We start from the raw sequence: 25,756 nt of genomic DNA, 5'->3' as shown, positions 1-25,756 counted from the left end.
TGGACTTAATGGTGTACTGTTTATATTTGACAGTATGCTAAATTGGTCACTAGCAAACAAAAATTAAGTACATTCATTATGTCCAAGAAGCAAGTATAGTCTGCAAAGATTAAAACGCTCAAAAAGAAATATTTCTTGAATTTTAGAGAAACAAGAATAATAGAATAAACTATAATAATAACAATACTAGAAATCACGGGGCATTTATTATACCCTAGTTGTTTGTATCCGTTTAAATGTCAAAACTTTCATAGATTAGGAAATTGATCTTCATAAAAGTAAAATTATAATCCCAAATCCACATACCTAAAAGTGGCAAATCTAGTTTTTTCCCTACTTTCTGAAGGGAAATTATAAAATAATTATTATTCATCTCTTGGTGATGATGTTAGAAAACCTTTATCATACACAGAACAGAACAGATACATTTGAAAAGCAGAATCCAAGAAAGAAGTTGCCAGTAATGAGTGTTGAACCATATACATTAAATCAATATATGGCCATTTCTGATACAACCACATTAAAACAAGCACTATCTCATCCATAAGCTGGACCTTGTGTCCATTTGCTGTATCTTTACTTCTGTAGTTTCCAAGATGTTTTGGCTGTGATGAAAATTGTGTGTTAGAAAGATAGAACACCTTGTTAACTGGGCAAACAAAAGCTTTTGTGCTACAGAGAGCTCTTTCCTGACAGCACAAATAACTTGTAGAGAACTAGAATGTCTGAGGAGCATTGGATCTCTGCTTACCATCCTGTTAGGAAGAGAACATTGGTTTTTATCTTCACAACACTGGGTTCAACTCCTTCTTTGAGATTTTCCCTGTGCAAGCTCTGAATTCACCTGAGTAAATTCTATTTCCTTTTATCATAGACATTTCTTTTGTGGCTTTAGAAAACACATCCTCTAGTGGAGCTGAAATGGAAAAATTATCCTTCACTTCCTATTTTGAATTGAGGACAAAAGAATTATTCTTGGAAGTGCCACTCTAGAATCGAATCCATTGTACTGTGTGGATTGTACCTTTTCTGCTTTTAAGTGATGGGACATTTTTATTTAGTGCCAATCCAGAAGTGACCACAAAATAAATTAGCTTTCTGGTTTTGCAGCATTTTATCATTCGAATATAAAAGCTTTTAGAATTATTGCTAACTAAAGAATCAGAAGGTAAATTCGTAGAACTTCACCTCTGGATTTTCAAGTCTTTGTATTCATGCACTACTTTCTTCAAAAATATTTCTCCAGTTCTTCATGAGAAAATCAACAGATAAAGCAATGAAAAACTGTGCTACCTTGACTGAAGTGGGAGATGAGGAAGGGAGAGTCCCCTTGAACATTCTCTAGTCTTTATCATGGTCTCTGAAAGAACTCAACTCTTAGGTTGACAAGCACAAATCAAAAAACACCAGACCTCAGAAACTAAGAAGAAAATTGATAGGGCATTTTTACAATGCTTTCCATAGCTTCCTTGATGTATGGTCATATAAATGTCTGTTTGAATATTTCCAGAGCCATAATGTTTTTCACTTAGCCTTTTACCTTTGTGACCAAATCGATGAGTATATTTTTGCTTATGCTGAACAAAAGCAGTTACATCTCCTCTATGCTACACCCTAAGTCAATTCTTTTTTCCTTAAACCTTCTTGATATGATATTATGATTTCTTAAAGTAATCCCTTATCAAAACCAAATGCCATTAATTATTTCAGTCATTCCACAAAGATAGTTCTGTAAACCACTCTCTTTTTCAGCAAATCTTCTCCAGAAGCGATTCTTCTGTCAATGCTCTTTTTAAAACCAGACTTTCTAGAATATAAAGCTACCTACATGGGATCTGACTAGGGTAAAATACACTAGGACATTACTTTTGTTTTTGTTTTTGTTTTTGTTTTTGCTTTTGGATTGCATATTAGGTTTCTATTATGTCCAGATTTGGAGAACTTCTTTAGAAAGAGATACAAAATAGGATTTGGAAACAAGGAATACATGAGGAATTATTCAAGATGAATATTATTATAATTATTATTCCCAGTCTCTGCTTGCTATTTTGGCTTTAAGTCTTTAAAGTATCAAAAGTAAAAGGGAATATAATTACCCTCTAGCATAAACTACTAAAAACACAGAACATATGAAACAGTGACACTCAAGACGTTGACTACTAGACAACAGATGATAACAAAGCCTGCAAGATGAAAACAGAAGGCAGGAGTCCTACACCTGCCTGAGTTCACAGTTTGGTGAAAGCTTCCAGGCCACACAGGGCAGGGAGGGGAGTAGAGGCATAGTGTAGAAAATCTCCTGGATTTGAGGATTTGTGTGTCCAGGAAAGCCAACGAAGCTAGAGTTCAAAAAGCACCAGAAGGGAGAGAGCTACACAGAAAGAAAATTCTGGACATGTGCAGGTGATTTCCCTTGAGTATCCAGTTGAGGACTAGTCAGTGCCTATGCATGAGAAAATAACTCAAGGCTAGGAAAGAACCACTCAAAAAGCATTACAAGGAACAATGCCTGGTGCTCGTGTACCAAAAATAATAATTACTTGGTTAAATACGGAGACTATTTTTTATTTAAATCTCTTTAAAAGAAAATTAACTCTTCAAAATAAAATAATGACATATGTGCAAACTTATAATTATGTAGAAGTACAACAAAACTATAAAAGCTGAAGGAAATTTGGAAACACAAGGCTTTAAGTATTTTAAACTACATGTGAGGTGGAATGCTATCATTTAAGCTAAACTAAAGAGCTATATACTTTAACTTTAAGAAAACCATTAAAATAACACAGCAAATAGTTATAGCACCAAAGAAGGGGAAAAAAGTGAAATTATAATACCTAATCAAAAATGCAGATAAAAAGATAAAAGGAATTAATAATAAATAGAACACATATTGCAGAGTATTAATCAGTATTTGTGTGTGCTGTATGTGTGTGTAATTAGCTCATGCAATTGTAGAAACCAGGAAATCCAGACCAGGAGACTTGATGGTACAATATTCAAAGGCCTGAGGAGCAGAAAAGTTTACAGTATAAGTTCCAGTCTGACTCTGAAGGCCTAAGAACTAGGAGAGCCAGTCCAAGTCCATCTTCTATTTTTTTATCCAAAGATAGATTGGGGGCAACTGGCTGACTTAGTCAGTAGAACACGTGACTCGGTCTTGGAGTCGTGAGTTCAAACCCCATGCTGGGCATAGACCTTACTCTAAAAAAAAATTATAATGATAAAGATAGATTGTTAGATTGAATATAAAAGGCAAGACCCAAGTACATGGTGCCTATAAGAAACCTACTTTAAATATAAAAACATAAACAGGTATAATGTAAAAGGAAAAAAAAGAAAAAGTATACAAACACAAACTAAACAAAAGCTAGATTGGTTATACCATATTAGATAATGTAGATGAGGTAGGCAGAATAATGGCTCTCCAAAGATACCCACATTGTATGTTACATTACAGAACAAAGGAGAACTAAGTTTGCAGATACAGTCACCTATTAGTTTGGTCGCCTAAACTGCTATTACATTTGGGTGGGACCAGTGGAATCATGATTTCCTTAAAAGTGAAAGGGGATAAAAAAAATAAAAAGGAAAGAAGTGAGTATGAAAGAATGATCACACAATGTTGGCTTCGATGTATACAGTAAGGGCAGTGAGTCAAGAAATGTGGGTGGCCTCTAGAGGCTGGAAGGAAATGGATTCTCTTCTTTCCTCCAGAAATTAACACAGCCCTTCTGACACCTTGACTTTTAAAAAATTGAAGTATATTTAGCATAGAATGCTATACTAGTTTTAGGTGTTCAACATACTGATTCAACAATTATGTATATCACAATGCTCATGACAATAAGTAGACTCACCATCTGTTAGCATACAACACAAGTACAATATCAAATGATTATGTTCCTTATACTATACTTTTCATCTCTATGAGTTACTTATTTTATAATTGGAAGTACATACCTATCAATTTCCTTTATCTTTCCCCATCTGCCCACTAACCTCTCTTCTGGCAATGACCAGGTCTCTTCTTTGTTTTTGTTGTTTTGCATTTGTTTTGTTTCTTAGATTCTGCTTATAAGTGAAATCATCTGGTATTGATCTTTGTCTGATGACATTTCACTTAATGTAATACCCTCTAGGTTGATCCATGATGTGACAAATGGCAAGATATCATCCTTTACTGTGGCTGCATAATATTCCATTATATATAAATACCACATCTTTTTTATCCATTCATCTACCAATGGATACTAGGGTTGCTTCCAAATCTTGACTATTGCAAATAATGCTCATATAAGCAGAGGGGTGGATATAACTTTTTGAATTAGTACTTTCTTTTCCTTGGGTAAATACCCAATAGTAGAAACTACTAGATCGTATGGTATTCTGTTTAATTTTTAAGGAACTTCTATGCCTATGTACATAGTAGTTGTATCAGTTTATATTCCTATCAACAGTGCACAAGGGCTCCTTTTCTCTATCGTCTCACCAACACTTGTTATTTTTTTGTCTTTTTGAAACTAGCTATTCTGACTACTATGAAGTGACATCTCCTTGTGGATTTGATTTGCAAATACCTAATGATTAGTGATGGTGAGCATCTTTTCATTTGTCTGCTGGACATTTGGAAAAATGTCTATTCAGGTTCTCTGTCCATTTTTTTCAGATTTTTTTTTTTTTGGTGTTGAGTTGTGTAAATTCTTTATATACTTTGAGTACTAACCCCTTATTGGATATGTCATTTGCAAATATCTTTACCCATTCACTAGGTTATCTTTTTGTTTTGTTCTTGGTTTCCTTTGCTGTGCAAAAACTTTTTATTTTGAGATAGTCTTAATAATTCACTTCTTGTTTTGTTTCCTCTGTCTGAAGAAACATATCCTTAAATAGGTTGCTAAGGACATGTTCCCTTCAAACCTACTTTGTTGAGTTTTTTGTCATGAATGGATATTGTATCTTGTCAAATCCTTTTCTGCATCTATCAAGATGCTTATATAATTTTTATTCTTCCTCATGTTAAGATGATATATCATATTGAGAGATTTATGAATATTCATCACTCTTGGATCACTGGAATAAAGCCCATTTGATCATGCTGAATAAATTTCTTAATGTGCTGTTGAATTGAGTTTGATATTTTTTTCAGGATTTTTGCTTTTATGTTCCTCAGAGATACCGGCCTCTTGTGTGTGTGTGTGTGTGTATGTGTGTGTGCGTGTGTTTGCTTTTGCTTTTGTTTTGTGAGTGTGTGTGTGTGTGTGTGTGTGTGTGTGTGGTCTTTGATTTGATATCAGGGTAATGTCGGCTTCATAGAAGGAACTTGGAAGTTTTTCTTCCTCTTGTATTTTTTGGAAGAGTTTGAAAAGAATAGGTATTGACTCTTCTTAAATGTTTGGTAGAATTCAGCTGTAAAACCATCTGGTCCTGGACTTTTGTTTTTGGGGAGTTTTTTGATTACTGATTTCATTGTAGTTCTCTGTTCTCTTCCTTCATGGTTTGATGGCTTTCTTTAGTGTTATACTTGGATTCCTTTCTCTTTGTTTTGTCTGTGTATCTAGTATAAGATTTTTTTAAGGTTTTATTTATTTATTCATGAGAGACACACAGAGAGGCAGAGACATAGGCAGAAAGAGAAGCAGACTCCCTGTGGGGAGCCCAATGCAAGACTTGATCCCAGGACTCCGAGAACAAGACCTGAGCCAAAGGCAGATGCTCAACCACTGAGACACTCAGGTGTCCTAATAAGCCTATATTGTTAAAACCACTGAGTTTGTTGTAATTTTTAACAGCTGCAGTAAGAAATTAATATAGTAGATTTCAGAAAACAAAAATCAGTCAAGATTAAAGAGAGTTATTTCATAAAGATAAGATGGTCTATTCAAGAGAAAGACATAAAATTTTTAAAATCATTTGTACATAGTAGCAGAGCTTAAAAATGCATAAACACAGACATGTAGGAGACTGCTAGAACACTCTGGAGATGGCAACTGGTGGATGCCATATTCATAGTCTCCCTTTGCTATGCTCCACATCACCAGTATCTTTTTGAAGAGAGCTTTTACACATATCTGGTGCCCTGATTTTTGTGGCGTCTTCCTAAGGGAGGTATGTTGATCACCTGGTTCTAGATACCAAGAAAGCTTGTGTTTTTGGTCCCATGGGACTGTAATAACTGTTGTCATCCAAAAAACAGCTCCTATCCTGTCTCTTCCTCAGTTTTTGTGACTCCTTTCAGGGACTCTGCTACATTGCTTGGCCCTGATGGCCAATGGGGCTTACACTAGTGGGTGGGTCTCACAGGACTGTAACCAATGGAGAAATAATGTTTCAATAGCTACCTCACCCAGGGCACAGCAAGAGACAACAGACTTAGGAGCTTGGTCTTTCTGTGAAGGGGGTTTTTTAGCTAAACATCATGACTACAGCTGTAGGGCAGACTTCTAATTAAACATACATTTTGAGGGTGGCTATAATCCATTCCAAAGACCTCAGAAGATGGGTACTATTGTTGTACTTACTCTCTGACATACTGTAGAGCACCAGTGTGTCCTGGAGGGGAGTTTCACATGCACTGGGTGATCCAGGTTTTGTGACTGTCACCTAGGAGATGCCCCTTGATTAACTGGCTTGTGGAGACTTGTATATCTACATCCCATGCAACTGTGTAGTTGCCGAGATGTGGAAGTTAAAAGAAATAAAAACAAAAATAACAAGAACTAGGATTGCAATAATTAGTTAAAGGATATGCAAAATAAATAGAGGTAAATGTGACATCAAAAACATGAAAAGGGGGCAGCCTGGGTGGCTCAGCAGTTTAGCGCCACCATCAGTCCAGAGCCTGATCCTGGAGACTCCGGATCGAGTCCGACGTTGGGCTCCCTGCATACAGCCTGCTTCTCCCTCTGTCTGTGTCTCTGCCTCTCTCTCTCTCTCTTTCTCTGTCTCTCATGGATAAATAAATAAAATATTTTTAAAAAAAAACATGAAAAGTTGGGTTACTGAACAATTAGTGGGTCACAAAGAAATCAAAAGAAAAATTTAAAAACACCTTGAGAAAATATGATCAAATAGGATTTATTTCAGGATCCAAGGATGGTTTGACATCCACAAATCAGTCAATGTGATACACATTAACAAAATATAGGATAAAAATTATACAATCATTTCCAAAGATGCATAAGGAGCAATTTGACAAAATTCTATATCCTTTTAGGATTAAAAACTCTCAACAAAGTAGGTACAGAGGAAATGTACTTCAGCATAATAAAGGCTCTATATGATAAGCCTACAGCTAACAGCATACACAAAAATGAAAAGCTGAAAACTTTTCCTTTAAAATCAGAAACAAGACAATACACCATTTCTATTCAGCATTGTATTGGAAGTTCTAGGCAGAGCAAGTAAGCAAGAAAAAGAAATAAAACATATCCAAATTGGAAATGAAGAAGGAAAATTGTCAATATTTGCAGATGACATGATGTTATACATAGAAAACCCTATAGAATCCCTCAGAAAACTGAAAACTAATAAATTAATTTAGTCAAGTTGCAGGATTCAAAATCAACACACCAAAATATCTGTTACATTTCTAAACAATATCTCTTTAACTTCTGTACACTAACAATGAACTATCAGAAAGAGAAATTAAGAATGCAATTCCATTTATAATTGCATCAAAAAATACCTAGAAATCAATTTAACCAAGGTGCTAGAAGACCTGCATTTTAAAAATATTAAGACACTGATGAAAGAAATTGAAGATTACACAAATAAATGGAAAGATATTCTATGGTCATGGATTGAAAGAATTTGTCTACACTACCAAAGCAATCTACAGATTCAGTACAATCACTATCAAAATCCTAATGACATTTTTTTCATAGAACTAGAACAAACAGTACTAATATTTGTATGAAACTATAAAAGACCATGACCAGCCAAAGCAATCTTGAGAAAGAAAGAAAAATCTCGAGGCATCATGTTCCCTGATTTCAAACTATATTACAAAACTATAGTAATTAAAAGAGTGTGGTCTTGGCTTAAATACACACATACACATCAATGGAACAGAATAGACAGCCCAGAAATAAATCCATGCACATAAGATGAACTAATATAAGAATATACAATGGGGAAAGGACAGTCTCAATAAATGGTGTTGGAAACACTGAACAGGCTCATCCTAAAGAATGAAAGTGGATCACTATCTTACATTGTACACAAACATTAACTCAAAATAGATTTGAAACTTAAATGTAAGACCAGAAACCATAAAACTCATGGAAGAAAATAAGTGATAATCTTGACAATATGTCTTAACAATGATTTTTTTTTTATTCTGACACCAAAAGCAAAAGCAAAACTAAGTAAGATTGCATCAATCTAAAAAGATTCTGCACAACAAAGGAAACATTAACAGCATGAAAGATAACTCCCTGAATGGGAGAAAATCATTAAAAATCACATATCTGTTAAACAGGTAATACTCAAAACCTATAAAGAACTCATATAGTTCAATAGCATAAAAAATCTGATTAAAAAATGGTCAGAAGATCTGATTGGCATTTTTTCAAAGAAAGCACGCAGATGAACAACAAACACAGGAAAAGATGACCAACATAATTAAACATTAGGGAAATGTAAATCAGATTCACAATGAGTTATCACCTCACACCTGTTAGAATGGCTGTTATTAGAATGAGAAGAAATAACAAGTGTTGGCAAGAACATGGAGAAAAGGGAATGCTTGTACACTGTTGGTGTGAATGCAGACTGATGCAACCACTGGGGAAGAGTATTAATGTTCATCAAAATATGAAAAATAGAACTACCATATGATTTAGCAATCCCATTTCACGGTATTTATCTGGAGAAAACAAAAACACTAATTCTGAAAAGCTCTTTGAGAAGTTCACTATAAATTATTAAATGTTGAGTCTCACTGATGAGAAAAATATTCTAATATCAGGAATAGAGGTGATATCATTACAAATTCTATAAATATTTTAAAAGGTTAATAATGGAATATTATGAATGAATTTTGTCACTAAACTAAAAAAAAAACTTGAAGAAATAGACACTCCTTGAAAAACACAAGCTCTCTCATTCAAGATGAATTATATAATGTGAGTAGTCCTGTATCTACTAACAAAACTAAATTTATATTTAAGTAATTTTCCACAAAGAAAGTCTCAGGACTTAAGTGATAAGTTTACCAAACATTTAAAAAAGAAAGAATACCAACTGTACTCATTTTTTCCCAGAAATTAGAGAGATGTGAATTTTTCCCTATTAACTCAATAGGATCAGCTTTATTCTGATTCCCAAAACAAGACAAAAACATTAAACAAAAAAAGTACTAATAAGCAAACATCTATGACGAACATAGATACAAAAATTTTTAGGAAAATTGTCACTCTTTAAGCCCAAAAGTATAGAAAAAAAAATACATCACAACCAATCATGATTTATTTCCAGAATTCAAGTTGATTGAACATTTAAAGATCAATTTAATTCATTATAATAACAATCTGGAAAAGAAAAAAAATAACTATGGTCATCACAATAGATTGAGAGAAAGTATTTAACAAAGTTTAGTATTTGCCATCTATTTATGACAAAATTCTCTAGCACAAATGGAATAGAAGGGAATTTTTATAATAAACCTAAACTAACATCATATTTAATGACGTCAGACTAACTGCTTTCCTCCTAAAATCAGAAATGAATACCCATTCTCATCAATGCTTTTCAATATTGTACTGGAAGCTCTAACCAGTGCAATAAGGTAAGACAAGAAAATAGTAAAATGCATCCAGATTGAAAGGGAAGATACAAAGTTGTTCATTCACAGATGACTTTCTTGTTTACATAAAAGACCCTATGGAATCTACAGAAAAAGCTATTGGAATTAATAAGTGAGTTCAGCAACACTGCAAGATAAAGTCCATACAAGAAAAAAAATCAAGTGTTTATCTATATACTAACAATTTAAAAAACTCATTTATAATAACATCAAAGTATAAAATTTTTACAGATATATCTGACAAAAGGTATATAAGACTTGAAAACTATAAAATATTGCTGATAGAAATTAAGGAAGACTAAATGTGTTCATGAATTGGAAAACTCAATATTGTTAAAATTTCAACTCTACTAAATTTATTTATAGATTAAGTGCAAATAAGTAAAATTTAAAGCAGAACTTTTTGTAGAAATTCAAGGTTGGTTCATATGGAAATGCAAAACAACTTTGAAAAAGAACACATTTGGTCGACTTACATGGCCAGTTTCAAAATGTATTATAAAACAACTATAATTAGACAGTTCATGTTGATATCAAGGTACACAATGGATCAAAGGAATAAATAGGCCAGAAATAGATTAATATGTATGTTATGGACTGAATGTGTCCCCCTGAAATTCGTATGTTGAAGCCCTGACTCCCAATTTGTCTATATTTTGAGATAGGACCTATAATGAGGTAGATAAGGTTAAATGAAGTTATATAGATTGGAGCCTAATCCAATAGAATTAGTGTGTCCTTATAAGAAGACAGCTCTAAAGCAACTATATGCAAGCCAGAAGAATAGCTTTCACCAGAAACCAAATCACCTGAAACTTTGATCTTGGACAGTTCACCTCCAGAATTTAAAGAAAATAAATTTTTGTTGCTTAAGCTACCCAGTCTAAGATATTTTGTTATGCCAATCTGAGCAGGCTAATACAGCATATATGGTAAATTAATTTTTGATCAAGATGCAAAAGCAATTTTATGAAGAAAGGATACTATTTTCAACACATAGTACAGAAGCAATTGGAGGTCCATTTTTGTTAAAAACACATTCGTGTCTACATTTTACACTCTATCCAAAAAATAACTTATAGTACATTATAGACTTCAATGTGAAATCTAAAACTCTAAAACTTCTAGAAGAACATATGAAATATATGTAACCCTGGGTAAGGGAAAGATTCCTTAAACATGACACAAAAGAACAATCCGTGTAGAAAAAAAATTGACAAACTGGATTTCATCAAAATGAAGAACTCCTAATGTTCCAAAAGACATGTCAAGATGAGACACAAGCCACAGATTGAAGAAAAAAAAATTTCAGATTACTTATCTGATAAGGGATTTGCATTCTTTGTTTTGATAGGCACTTTGTTAACATAATAAAAATTGGGATGAAAAAAAGTTTAGTTTGAATTGAATTACACTTAGTAAATTCATCTTTGATCCTATTATCTTGGGTCATTACTTTTTGAATGGATGAGACATTGATCAGCATCAGATTCATTGGTGAAAAACAACTAGTCTTCAGTCTCTGGCTCTGTCCTTTTTGATGGTATGTATCTCAATGGCTAAAGTTTTCTATAATCACAGTTGTACAAGTTTTCAGTGCTCTGGTGACGGGGGTGACATGAAGAAATGAGAACCTAGGGGACAGGCTTAGCAGTTTCTTGATCATCCAAAGTGCTACTCTAATTTATAGTATTTGGGACCAGATGATTCCTTCCCAAGTTCAGATACTAGGTTTTTGGTTTAAGAAAAAAGAGTACCCATCTATCATGATGATTACATTTACTTATCTTTACTCCCAGACATCATCAAATGTGTTTAAAGCCCCTGAAGATAAGGATCTGTGGGCATAGAGGATAAAAACAGCCACAGGGATGTGTTGCTTTTAACCACTTTTGCTGGGTTCTCTTCATTGACCCAAAGATCACAAGGCAACTGTTGGCTGGCTGCAATTTTCAATGTTTACCATCTCCTTTATCTTATTCCTTATAGCTTCCTTGTCTGATCTTTGCTTTGACAGGATTATCATCTCACTCCATTTATATTGCTGGTTCTAGGAGAATTCTCTTCAGTACATCCATCCTTATGCATGTACATTAAGCCTCATCATATTTATTTGCATTCAGAGTACATGTTCAAATACACACATATATATAAGCACATCTGTTATACCTTTGCCTTTTTGATTGCACTGTGCATAAAGACCAGCCTCTTCTATTTTTTATTCTAAGCTCCTTATGGACAGAGCAATCTGGAAATTCAGTTTTTCTTAATGGACCACCTTGAGCACAATATTCACTCAAAGAGCATTTGCTGCTTCTTAGCTCATAATGAAAACATGAAAATAGAAGCTAGGCTCAACACACACGTTAGCCGTTGCTTTTAATTTGCCAACACATGCAGTGGCTGGAAGAGCAGTTAACAAGTGACAGGATTGAATTAGGTGTCCTCTTCTTGATGGAAATTTTAATGAGGTGGGTAATGAACCAAAGGGAGAGAGAATCAAGCAGAAAGCAAAACTAGATGCATGAATAGTTTGGAAAACATATAATCCACCAGACTGATAATGCCTGGACTAAATCAATGAGTTCTTGGCATATTTCTAAGCAATGAATATTTTTAATGGGGTCACTGCTGTTCTTTCAAAAAGAACAAACCAAGAGAAATAAGCCCTCACAACTTTAGATAACTAGTCATTATTTAGGTCATTTTTGCTGTCAATAACTAATTTCCTTGATATTTGAATGTGATATTTTCTAAATGTTAGAACTTGAGAACCTATTAGAGAAAGCAGAAACTTGAAATTTTCAAGGATATCCTTTTTTGTTACATTGAGGTCCACCTGCCATTCACCTGGAATGTTCACACATATAGTAGCACCCACGTCAAATTGGCAAATATGCTCCTGAGGTTGTGCGGCAATAATTAAATTTCGGGTGACTAAAAGCTAGAAGGATATATAGAGTGTCAGCTTATTTGGGGAATTTTTATATTAACAGCTTTTATTTGCATGCTGCTCTTTTCAAACTTTGCTTTTTATATTTAGCTAGAAGATTCTAAGTATTTTTTTTTAGCAATCAGGGAATTTTTATAGCATATGTAAATTTATATGTAAAATAAAATTTTCATGAATAAATATATATATATATAAAGAGAATTTTTATTTCATATATATTTAAATTCAAACAAGTTGTCTTGGAAACAAAGAAGGGATTGCAAATGTAATTTCAATTTAACTTGATTTAGCATATAGACAGTGTGACATGGTAGAAAGATCACAGTCTTTCGGAATAAACACAGGCCTTGACTTAAACCTGACTTTGCTGATTGTAAATTGCACATGTTGAAACAAAGGACTACCAATCTGTCTGAGTCTTGATGTCCTCATCTGCAAATTGGGGTTAATTCCTCTGTATGTCGTTATATATTTTCAAAGATTGAATGAATTCGTACAAATAAAAGACGTAGTATTTTTTTTCTTGAAGAGAGGGAAACCCATAGGGTAGCAACAATAGACATAAAAATAATCCCAAAAGAATATCAGTATGCCTGACTGGAGAAACATGATGGGGACTGCTATTCTAATAAAAAATAAAAATAAAAACATCTCACAGTGAAGTTAGAACAATGATGAAAGACATTAACCACCAATGCATACTTACTAGAAATACTATTCTGTCAAAAGTAGAGACAGAAACATGCTTTACTAGTCTCTTCTCTGATAAACAAGAAAGAACCAATTAATAAAGGGAGAATGAAGGCAATATTGGGGGGTGGGGGATCATTATATCATTCTTCAGTTTTGACAGCCAAGAAAAAGAAAACAGGCCAGATCATTAGGAAAAGAAAATTGCTGTACGAGAAATCTTTGAGGAGAAAATTTCAACAAGATTTTCTGATCCTATTCCCCAAGAATCACTGGGTATGGATGGCTCAAGAGTTTGAACTTGAAAAGTCTTCCAGGTCAATCTTGTATTAGCTAGGGTATGAAACAGGTGTCCAAGACAACAGAGTGACAAATATAACAAAGGTCTTAGAAAAGCATAAACCCATAAAGAGACGATAGACCTGGAGGAATGGGAGAGTCTCAAACAGAGTTCTGGTTGAGAAGAAGAAGTAGGAGTTTTATAAAGAACTGTCAAAGGCACTCACATTTTCAAAGGGCTTGTACATTAGATGGGAGAAATGGTATTTTAACCAAAACCATAGTGACAAAACTTTAAGGATTGCTGAAGTTTCCATGAACCAAAGATCTAGTACTTGGGACAGATAGAATACTCTTAAAAATCAGAATAAGTAAAAACATTCTGAGCATGATTTTTCCCCCTCTCAATTTCTATATAATAGAGACTATTATTATTATTATTATTATTATTATTTATGGTAGTTGACACACAATGCTACGTTAGTTTCAGGTGTACAACCTAGTATTTAACAAGTCCATACATTATGCTGTACTCACCACAAGGGGAGCTACAACCCATCACCATACATTATTACAGTACCATCAATTATATTCCCTGCTATACCTTTCATCCCCATGAATTATGCATTCCATTACTAGAAGCCTATACCTCCCACGATCCTTCACCCATTTTGACCATCTCCCTTACCCCCTGCCCTCTGGCAGCCATCAGTTTGTTCTCTTTATTTATGGGTCTGTTTCTACTTTTTTCTGCTTATTCATTTGTTTTTTAGATTTCATATATAAGTAACATCTTACAGTATTTGTCTTTCCTTGTCTTATTTCACTTAGCATTATATCCTCTGGATTCATTGATGTTGTCACAAATGGCAGGATCTCATTCTTTTTTATGACTGATATTTTATTGTATGTATATACTGCATCTTCTTTATGCATTCATCAATGGACACTTGGGTTGTTTCCATATCTTGGCTACTGTAAATAAACCTACAATAAACATGGAAGTGCATATATATTTTCCAATTAGTGTTTTCATTTTCTTTTGGTAAAGGTCCAATAGTGGAATAACAATCATTTGGCATTTTTAACTTTTTTTGAGGAAACTCTATAGTATTTTCCACAGTGGCTGCTCCAGTTGACATTCCCACCAACAGTGTACAAGGGTTCCCTTTTCTCCATTTTTTTGCCCATATTTGTTATTTCTTGTCTTTTTAATACTAGGCATTCTGACAGGTTTAGGGTGATATCTCACTTTGATTTGCATTTCCCTGATGATTGGTGGCGATTAGCATCTTTTTCATGTGTCTGTTGGCCATCTGTATTTCTTTTTGGAAAAATGCCTATTTGGGTCCTCTGTCTGTTTTTTAATCAGATTTTTTAGTGTTGGCTTCTATGAGTTTTCTTTATATAGTTTGGATATGAACTCTTTATCAGATTTATCATTTTAAAATATCTTCTCTCATTCAGTAGGTTGCCTTTTTGTTTTGTTAATGGTTTACTGTGCAAAAGCTTTTTATTTTCATGTAATTCCAATAGTTTATTTTTGCTTTGGTTTCCCTTGACTGAGGAGATATAGCTAGAAAAATGTTGCAACAGCCAAGAATGATCTTTTAATTGGACAGGATAGAACAGGTTACTAGTAAAATATTGCTTCATGTTAGCTCATCCTCCTCCTAGAACCAGCAATCTATCCAGGAGGCGTTCTTGTGAGGATGTCAGATGGACAAGAGGGCATGCTCTATTGTGCAAGCTAATGCCAATGCCCTGTTCGTACTGTGTTTACTTAAATTCCATTGGCTAAAGGACATCACATAGCTGAACATTTTGGAGGAGGAATTTCCAAGTTAAATAACAAAGGGAATAGTTGTAGGGATAGGTGGTTTAGGGCCAGTAATCCAATGTATCACAAACATTGATGAAATCATAGTATAATACCTATTTTACTATATCATAGCATTTAATGCCAAAGTTATTAAAGATTTTTTTAGGTGAGGAGGCCGATAAAACATATGGAACCTATCTGTGAACCTAAGCTCAATGTTCTTTCCAATAGAAATACACTGCTTCAGAATATACAAGGCATAATTAATGTTGCTGAATATTCAGGAATGTTTAAAAATACTTTGAAAATGTATTTATCTGTTCAATATCTTTTGAGTTCTTGGCATGTGAGGGTTAAAACTCAACTGTGGAGATTTTATGATAAGCAAACGAGGGTTCTTTATATTAAGGAATATGTAGGCTAGTGATAATTTTAAAATAAGTCATATAAACATTAATAAATATTTTATTAAAATTTGTTTTATTTTCGATTAAAAAAACTACTAAAGATACAGTTAACACTTAATAAGGTAGAGATTTGGGACACCTGGGTGGCTCAGCGATTGAGCACTGCCTTTTCCTGGGATCAAGCCCCACATTGGGCTCCCTGCATGGAGCCTGCTTCTCCCTCTGCCTGTGTCTACCTCTATCTCTCTGTGTGTTTCATGAATAAATAAATAAAATATTTAAAATAAATAAGAGATTTTTAGAGATTTTTAATGACTAATGAAGAATTCTATAGTGTAATGAGGAGAAAACACTGAATTAAAATCAGAGGATATTGGGCAGCCCCTGTGGCGCAGCGGTTTAGCGCCGCCTGCAGCCTGGGGTGTGATCTTGGAGGCCCAGGATTGAGTCCCACATCAGGCTCCCTGAATAGAGCCTGCTTCTCCCTCTGCCTATGTCTCTGCCTCTGTGTGTGTGTGTGTGTGTGTCTCTATGAATAAATAAATAAAAATATTTAAAAAAACTATCAAAAAAAATCAGAGGATATGCTTGAGGTGTCCCTAACCCCCAGAGATGAAAGGAGAGATTGGATCAATCATCAATGGTCAATGATTTAACCAACTGTGTCTATGTAATGAAGCCTCCATAAAAGCCCAAAAAGATGGAGTTCAGAGAGCTTCCAGGTTGGTGAATATGTGGAGCTGTGGTGAGAATGGTGCATTGAGAAACAGCATGGAAATTCATTAGCCTTTCCCCATACCTTGTCTAGGCATCTCTTCCACCTGGTTGTCCCAGGAATTGCATCCTTTTACAATAAATAAATTGCATCCTTTTACAATAGCTTGTTGCCAATCTAGTAAAAATAAAATTAAAAATTTTAAAAATCAGAAGATATTCATTCCAGGTCTGAATCTGTGCCTTACTAGCTGTGCTGACATTAAGAGTGATGTAACTCCTCTCAGCTTTTGTTTTCAGGTTAGTAAATTGGTATAATGATATCTATTCTTTCTATCTCAGATAAATATTACATACCAAACTCACAAAAACTGTAAAGTGCTTTAAAATTGAGGCACCATTGAAAAGTTATTTAAAAAGTATCAGAAAAATAGACAAAATAATGATTGAACTTCCTGGCATAAACTTAATCTGACATTTTTTTTCTGCAACTCTCAGTTCTCCAAGATCCAAACCAGAAAGTTAGAAGGAAAACTATTTCCAAGGACTTTTTACTGCTGTGACTCTACTTGTGTAAACAATTACAAAAAAAATCTTATTTTCTCTGGACCACTAGAGCTTGAATTTGTTGCCATATTGCAGAAGGCTGATTGAATATCAAACACCAACATATGCTCCTGCTTAAGTATCCCATATGGAGGAAAACAGTTGATTTCACTGCTATGCTTGATAATCTGTTACTCTGGTAACAGATATTGTCCACTCCCTTGAAGGCTGAGTAAAATTACTTAAAAGGAGATTAATTATTACTTATGGATGAGTTTTAATTAGGAATTAGCATTTCATTCAGTGCACAGGAGCTCACCTTCATACTATTTTGTGTGCTGCACTCAAAGAGATTTCCTAAGAAATTTTTTTAGTAAAACAAGGATGCCCCACAGTCTTTGCCACCATTACTTCTGATATCATTCTAGACAGCTTCAACATGCTGGAGAATGATTTTTTTTTTATTTGACCTCTTAGTTTTTTTTCATTTTTCTGGTCCTCAGTAGCCTTCCTATAAGGCACTCCTCCCTGGATCATATTCTTGATATTGTCTTGCTCAAATAACATATGACTTCTACAATACTGACCTCTCTGACTACTACCACCTGTCCCTCCAGCTTACTCAATTTGATAGTTTCATCCTAGCAATTATTTACTTTCTGGAGACTTTTCTCTTTTTTTTCTGCATTTGTTTTTAAATGAAATTTCAAATTGTAGAATAGCTTAGATTTATAGAAAAATGGTAAGGAGAATAGAGTTCTCATCTACTCTATGCCTAATTTCCTCTATTATTATTTTACTTGTTGCAATTGAACCAATATTGATATATTATTTATTATTAACCATTGTGTATACTCTATTGAGATTTCCTAGGCTTTTACTAGTCTTGATTTTCCTTTAAAGATTCCATACAGCATATCTTGACACATTTGGTCTTATATCCTTTGACTCCTCTTGGCTATGACAGTTTCTAAGACTTTCCTTGGCAGTGTTGATGAGTACTGGTCTAAAATTTTGCAGGATATACATCAATCAGTAGATTAAGTGACTGAAGTAATATTTGTTAGTTTTTTTTTTTCTCTAATGCAAATCTACACTTTTCTCCTTTTCCCATATTGTACTCCTTGGAAGAAAGTACAACCCACACTTAAGGAGTGAGGAGTTATACTCCATCTCCATGAGGTTAGAATATCTATATAAATTATTTGAAATTTTTCTGTACTGAACATTGTCTCTTTTCCATATTTACTTAATCCTTTGTCTACATCAGTATAAACCATGGATACTTATTTTTTACTTTGGATTATAATTCAAAGCTACATATTTTTAACAGTGTTTCAATTCCAGTATGGTTAATATACACTATAATATTAGTTTCAGGTATACAATATAGAGATTCACTTCCATACATCACCACCTATACATCACTCCTTAATCCACATCACCTGTTTCACCCATGCCCCTACTCACCTTCCATCTAGTAAACATCACTGTGTTTTCTATAGTTAAGTGTCTGTTTCTTGGTTTGTCTCTTTTTTAGTTTCTTTGTACCTTTGTTTCATTTCTTAAATTCCACATACGAGTGAAATCATATGGCATTTGTCTTTCTCTGATTGATTTATTGCACTTAGCATTATACTCTCTAGCTCCATCAATGTTGTTGCAAATGGCAAGATTTCATTATTTTTTATGGCTAAACAATATTTCATTGTGTGTGTGGTATATATATATATATACCACATCTTCTTTCAAGGGACACTTAATCAGCTTCCATATTTGGCTCTTATAAAGAATGCTACAATAAACATAGAGGTGTATGTATCCCTTTGAATTAGTGTTTCTGTATTCTTGGCTAAACACCCAGTAGGGTAATTCCTGCATTGTAAATAATTCTAATTTTAACTCTTTGAGGAAACTCCATACTGTTTTCCAGAGTGGCTGCCCCAGTTTGCATTCCCACCAACAGTGCACGAAAGTTCCTTTTTCTCCACATCCTTGCCAACACTTGTTTCTTGTGGTTTTGAGTGTAGCCATCCTGACAGATGTGAGGTAATATCTTATCTTAGTGTTGATTTGCATTTCCCTTATGATGAGTGATGTTGAACATCTTTTCATGTGTCTGTTGGCCATCTGGATGACTTCTTTGGAGAAGTGTCTGTTCATGTCTTCCACCCATTTTGAAATTGGATTATTCATTTTTGGATGTTGAATTGTATAATTTCTTTAGACATGTTGACTACTAGCCCTTTATCAGATATGCCATTTATGAATATCTTCTCCCATTCCATAGGTTGCCTTTTAGTTTTGTTGTTTGTTTCCTTTACTATACAGAAGCTTTTTATTTTGATGTAATCCTACTAATTTACTTTTGATTTTATTTCCCTTGCCTCAGGAGCCATATCTAGAAAAAATGCTGCTTTGGCTGATGCCAGAGAAATTACTGCCTGTGCTCTCTTCTAGGATTTTTATGGTTTCAGGTCTCACATTTAGGTCTTTAAGTCATTTTGAATTTATTTTTGCATGTGGTATAAGCAAATGGTTTGGTTTCATTCTTTTGCAGTTAGGCTGTCCAGTTTCCCAAACATTTATTGAAGATACTTTTTCTTGCCTCTCAAAGTTACATATTTATTTTGTTGTTCAAATTGTTCTATCTTTGGCCATTATAAGATCTTTCAGTTAGCTTCTGTGTCCCTTTGACATACCTTTCATCATTCTATTTTCTCTTGTACCACTTTCTTACTTTCTAGCATTACAGGATGCTTCAGGCTCATCTTGTGTATTTCTTGCTTCAGTTTTAGAATTAGCTGTTTCTCCAAGGAGCCCTGGTTTCTTGTACTGGAAAATGATTTTAGATAAACCAATCTAGGTACTATCGTGGAGACTTGGTTCATTTTTCTACCACTTTCTCACTATGAACCAGTCTCTAGTTTTTCTTCCTGTGTTCTAATTTCTACTCTTCATATGACTATTTCATACCTTCTCTTTTCTATTCAAACTTTAACACTCTGATGCATCCTTTTCACACTTACTTGATTATTTTGACTCACATTTTATTATATATATTTTATATTTATTTTATATTTTTATAAATATTTTATATTTTATAACATTTTATATTTTTATTTTATTTTATAAAATATATCTATATATATCATTGAGAAAATTGATGCAACAAGGAAATCTCCCATATTTTTACCACCTGAGCTACCCATATATCCATCTTTACCCAAATTGTGCCACTTTATCCAATATTGAGGTTGAAATGTCTACATTCTGGGAACTGAGGAAATGAGATAAAGATTAATTTCTTGTTCTTGCATGTGAAAAACCCCACCTAATTTTTTTGTTGTCAATATTCTCTTCACCCTTGTTCACAGCTATTTCTGTGTCTTGTTTTCCTGAGTCATCTGCTTCTTTGGTTCAACTTCTCTAGACAATAACTTCCATCTTCTGCCAGAGTAGAGACAAAGTATGGTACTCACTCATTGGTAAAGATAGAAGAAATCTCTTCTCATTAATCTGTAAGATCTATGATTTTTATATTTATTTATTACCACTTTAGTGAGATTTTTGGGAGATGAAATAAACATGCTCAATTTGCCATGGTTATCAAAAGTCTCAGATTTCAACAATCCTGCTACCTCAGATTAACTTTTCTATTTAATCATGTATTTCTTCCCAAACTTCCAGATTCCATCATCACTGCTGGAGTTGAAGAATCAAAATCTAGAGGGGAAAAGAACGTTTGTCTTTGAGGCCAAGAGGCTCTGATTTGGATCCTAATCACTCTGTCTATTGTTACATAACATCAGAATTAGGGGTGTAGTCTTAAAACAGAAGAAATTCTGTTTCACAATCCTGTAGGTCAGAAATGCAGTCTCAGTGTTGCAGCAAGGCCACACCTTCTTCAGAGGCTCTAGGGGAGATTGCAATTCCCGACCTCTTGTACCTTCACTGTTCCTTGGCTTGTGGCTGCATTTTCCCAATTGCTGCCTGTATCTTCACATAGTCTTCTTCCCTGTGTGTGTCTTTCTCTGCCTCTCATTTATGAGGACACTTGTGGTTCCCTCTTGTCAAAATCCCTAATCATTAATTGCATCTGCAAAGACACTTTTCCCAAGTAAGTCAATATTTACAAGTTTCAGGGATTGGATCTTCATATTCTTGGGTAATCATTATTCAACCTACTACTGTAGGTGTGTCAATGAGGGCATTTGCTTGCAAGCAACAGGAACTGAGCCTGGTTGTCTTAGAAAGAGCAAGAATCTATTGCAAGAAGGTACAGGAAGCTGATGACTGGAGACCTGAAATTCAGCTTGAGGAAATGGTGAACAAGAGCGAATGTCCAGAGGCTAGGCAGTAGGTACATTCTGCCCCAAGACAATGTCACTGTGAATAAATTGTAATCAAACTTTCACCTTTGAGTTATTTGATCAAGATTCAAAAATTTTTTCCAAGGGCAGCTAGTTGGCTAGCCTAGGTCAAGTCTCTGGTTCTCAAAGGCAGACAGTTTAGGGCACTTGCCAAAAAGAAGTATCCCAAAATAGGAGAATGGGATTAGATGTTAGGAAAAGAAGAAATGAAGGTGTCCACTATAAGGAATAACTATATTCCTCAATTTAGAAAGATAAAGAAACAGGTACTCAATTCAATAAACATGGAAAATAGGATCAAATTCCAGGATCAAATTATATATATATTTTATATATATATATATATATATATATATATATATATATATATATATATTCCCTAATTCGCAGGGTAAATAAACTTCAAAAACATAAATGAGTTTGAGTGAAAGTTTGGCTTTCCCCTCTCTTAGAATATAAAAAACGTTCAAACTTCATCCTTCAAATAAATATTAAACAGGACTCATTCAAATCTAATTCTGAAAATTCTATTTTTTTAAAATAGTGCTGTCATTACTCAAAACAATTTTAGAACTCCTATTTTCAAAATTAAGACCACAGTCCCCACATTGCAGGTCTGTGTCTTAAGGACCAATCATGCATGTTTAAATTACATTATTGTGTCTACTGAAATATTTATTTTAAATGACATCCTGAAAAATAAAAAGATGCTTTCAAGAAACAATTTTTAGCCTAAATTTTACTCTGCAAACGTCTCATCAGAAAATGCTGGTTGCTACAGAAACCACTAAATTCAGATTTCAAGTTCTATAAAAAGTTAGAAGGGGAAGCCAGCAACCTTTATGAAGACACTCTTGACTTGCCAGCTTTGTAAGAAAACAAAATCTCTATTTTATAATTAAAGAAATTAAGAGTTTATATATATCTATTTCAAGATCTTAGAGCTATAAGCACTCAGAGCTTTAATTTTAAACTGATAAGAAAACCCAGGCAAATTTTCAACTTAAAGATAAAGGAAAGTAGGCTTTACATAGCAGTTTTCTTTGCAAAAAAGACAAGATAGCTTGTAAAATACATCTGGGGAAAAAAAATCAGTTTCTTTGTTTCTCTCACTTGAGGCAAAGTTGAGAGAATCTCTATGAGAGAGAAAGAGACAGAAAGAGAGAAAGAGAGAGAAGAAAGGAGAGAAGGAAGGAAGGAAGAGTAAAAGAAAGAGAGCACATAAGCACAATAGGGGGTGAAGGACCCTTCACTGGAGGGTAGTAAATAATCCCTTCAAAATAGAAAACCTGAACAGGCCAATAACCAGGGAGGAAATTGAAGCAGTCATCAAAAACCTCCCAAGACACAAGAGTCCAGGGCCAGATGGCTTCCCAGGGGAATTCTATCAAACGTTTAGAGAAGAAATCATACCTATTCTACTAAAGCTGTTTGGAAAGATAGAAAGAGATGGAGTACTTCCAAATTCGTTCTATGAGGCCAGCATCACCTTAATTCCGAAACCAGACAAAGACCCCACCAAAAAGGAGAATTACAGACCAATATCCCTGATGAACATGGATGCAAAAATTCTCAACAAGATACTAGCCAATAGGATCCAACAACACATTAAGAAAATTATTCACCATGACCAAGTAGGATTTATCCCTGGGACACAAGGCTGGTTCAACACTCGTAAAACCATCAATGTGATTCATCATATCAGCAAGAGAAAAACCAAGAACCATATGATACTCTCATTAGATGCAGAGAAAGCATTTGACAAAATACAGCATCCATTCCTGATCAAAACCCTTCAGAGTGTTGGGATAGAGGGAACTTTCCTCGACATCTTAAAAGCCATCTACGAAAAGCCCACAGCAAATATCATTCTCAATGGGGAAGCACTGGGAGCCTTTCCCCTAAGATCAGGAACAAGACAGGGATGTCCACTCTCACCACTGCTGTTCAACATAGTTCTGGAAGTCCTCGCCTCAGCAATCAGACAACAAAAAGACATTAAAGGCATTCAAATTGGCAAAGAAGAAGTCAAACTCTCCCTCTTCGCCGATGACATGATACTCTACATAGAAAACCCAAAAGCCTCCACCCCCAGATTGCTAGAACTCATACAGCAATTTGGTAGCGTGGCAGGATACAAAATCAATGCCCAGAAATCAATGGCATTTCTATACACTAACAATGAGACTGAAGAAAGAGAAATTAAGGAGTCAATCCCATTTACAATTGCACCCAAAAGCATAAGATACCTAGGAATAAACCTAACCAAAGAGGTAAAAGATCTATACCCTAAAAACTATAGAACACTTCTGAAAGAAATTGAGGAAGACACAAAGAGATGGAAAAATATTCCATGCTCATGGATTGGCAGAATTAATATTGTAAAAATGTCAATGTTACCCAGGGCAATTTATACGTTTAATGCAATCCCTATCAAAATACCATGGACTTTCTTCAGAGAGTTAGAACAAATTATTTTAAGATTTGTGTGGAATCAGAAAAGACCCCGAATAGCCAGGGGAATTTTAAAAAAGAAAACCTTAGCTGGGGGCATCACAATGCCAGATTTCAGGTTGTATTACAAAGCTGTGGTCATCAAGACAGTGTGGTACTGGCACAAAAACAGACACATAGATCAATGGAACAGAATAGAGAACCCAGAAGTGGACCCTGAAATGTACGGCCATCTAATATTCGATAAAGGAGGAAAGACTATCCATTGGAAGAAAGACAGTCTCTTCAATAAATGGTGCTGGGAAAATTGGACATCCACATGCAGAAGAATGAAACTGGACCACTCTCTTTCACCATACACAAAGATAAACTCAAAATGGATGAGAGATCTAAATGTGAGACAAGATTCCATCAAAATCCTAGAGGAGAACACAGGCAACACCCTTTTTGAACTTGGCCACAGTAACTTCTTGCAAGATACATCCACAAAGGCAAAAGAAACAAAAGCAAAAATGAACTATTGGGACTTCATCAAGATAAGAAGCTTTTGCACAGCAAAGGATACAGTCAACAAAACTAAAAGACAACCTACAGAATGGGAGAAGATATTTGCAAATGACATATCAGATAAAGGGCTAGTTTCCAAAATCTATAAAGAACTTATTAAACTCAACACCAAAGAAACAAACAATCCAATCATGAAATGGGCAAAAGACATGAAGAGAAATCTCACAGAGGAAGACATGGACATGGCCAACATGCACATGAGAAAATGCTCTGCATCACTTGCCATCAGGGAAATACAAATCAAAACCACAATGAGATACCACCTCACACCAGTGAGAATGGGGAAAATTAACAAGGCAGGAAACAACAAATGTTGGAGAGGATGCGGAGAAAAGGGAACCCTCTTACACTGTTGGTGGGAATGTGAACTGGTGCAGCCACTCTGGAAAACTGTGTGGAGGTTCCTCAAAGAGTTAAAAATAGACCTGCCCTACGACCCAGCAATTGCACTGTTGGGGATTTACCCCAAAGATTCAGATGCAATGAAACGTCGGGACACCTGCACCCCGATGTTTCTATCAGCAATGGCCACAATAGCCAAACTGTGGAAGGAGCCTCGGTGTCCATCGAAAGATGAATGGATAAAGAAGATGTGGTTTATGTATACAATGGAATATTACTCAGCAATTAGAAACGACAAATACCCACCATTTGCTTCAACGTGGATGGAACTGGAGGGTATTATGCTGAGTGAAATAAGTCAATCGGAGAAGGACAAACAGTGTATGTTCTCATTCATTTGGGGAATATGAATAATAGTGAAAGGGAATATAAAGGAAGGGAAAAGAAATGTTGGGAAATATCAGGAAGGGAGATAGAACATAAAGACTCCTAACTCGGGGAAACGAACTAGGGGTGGTGGAAGGGGAGGAGGGCGGGTGTTGGAGGGGAATGGGTGACGGGCACTGAGGTGGACACTTGACGGGATGAGCACTGGGTGTTTTTCTGTATGTTGGTAAATTAAACACCAATAAAAGTTAATTAAAAAAAAAAATAATCCCTTCATTGTTTACCAAGGAAAAACAAAACAAAGCTTATTATGTAAAACAAGTGCTTAGTGGAAGAAATATTAAATTGCTTTAGTTCATTCTTTCTTTTACAAAACGGTCCTTATAATCCTAAGTTTAGTTGTTTGAATGAACA

The sequence above is a fragment of the Vulpes lagopus genome, chromosome 10 (assembly GCF_018345385.1).
Source record: "Vulpes lagopus strain Blue_001 chromosome 10, ASM1834538v1, whole genome shotgun sequence".
Taxonomy (NCBI): domain Eukaryota; kingdom Metazoa; phylum Chordata; class Mammalia; order Carnivora; family Canidae; genus Vulpes; species Vulpes lagopus.
Note: the sequence above shows the minus strand (reverse complement) of the source record.